Below are 1068 nucleotides of genomic sequence, written 5' to 3'. Positions count from 1 at the left end.
TTTGGGAAAATCGATGTGATCAGTTTTCGGCCAGAAATTTTTCTGTTAAAGGGTCAAAGTTCAACAATTGCACCTTTGAGAACTCTACCAAACTCCTCCGACAATTTTGGGTCTAAACACTTGAAATTTTAAATATTGGTTCCTTGAACATGGATTTAACTTAATAACTTGATTTGAGCCCAAAACAATAAATATTAAAGGGTCATAGTAGGGGTCAAAGTTAAAAAAAATTACCGATTTTTTTTTGTTTTTTTTTTGCTCAGAATACACCTCCAAACACCCAGGCAACGCTAGTATATATATATATATATATATATATATATATATATATATATATATATATATATATATATAAGGTTTCCTTCAATCTTGACAGACTAAGGATACCCACTGTAAAAGTGCCTGCGCGTGAAATTTTTGTGCCAAGAGTTGCGCAATCTTCAACCACATCTCTCCTGAGTCGACATTGTTAAATACCAGTGGCAAGTGGAGGTTCAGGATGCCGAAATAAGCGGAAAGCACATACAGCGCCTAGAATTCCCAAATGGTCATCCATCTGGTATTAGCCAGGCTCAACGTTGCTTAACTTCGGTGATCTGACGAGAACCGGTGTGTCAACGTGATTATTCCGTATATACATATATATACGCACGCACACACACACACACACACACACACACACACACACACACATATATATATATATATATATATATATATATATATATATATATATACTAGCATTTCAGCCCGGCGTTGCCCCGGTGTTTGGATGTGTATGTTGAACAAAAAAAAGTGGTAGTAGGAAGGCAGGCTCGAACCCGTACCGCAAAGGAGGAAAAGAACGGGGTAAAACCTTACGTTTATGCTGTTACGACCACCGCCAAACCGGAAGCGACATTTTTTTAAAATTAAGGCTAGACAATCTTAAGGAGAAGATAACTTTCAAAAATATTGGCGAAAAAAGTGCCCCACTGTAGAAAAGTGCCTAGTTGAAGTGGAAGATATTAATGTTTATAGCCAATTTTTCGATATTTGTCGTATAAAAGGTCGAACGTTAAAACGATA

At 36.5% G+C, this 1068-nt stretch overlaps 1 pseudogene; it reads right to left on the bottom strand.

The window, feature by feature from the left end:
• Window positions 1–519: 519 nt before the first annotated feature.
• Window positions 520–636, bottom strand: LOC145243104 (5S ribosomal RNA; annotated as a pseudogene).
• Window positions 637–1068: the final 432 nt, after the last annotated feature.

The sequence above is a fragment of the Euprymna scolopes genome, chromosome 21 (assembly GCF_053919585.1).
Source record: "Euprymna scolopes isolate OS-2025 chromosome 21, ASM5391958v1, whole genome shotgun sequence".
NCBI classification, from domain to species: Eukaryota; Metazoa; Mollusca; class Cephalopoda; order Sepiida; family Sepiolidae; genus Euprymna; species Euprymna scolopes.
The sequence above is the reverse complement of the archived record's forward strand: the minus strand, read 5'-3'. Positions and strand labels throughout refer to the sequence as shown.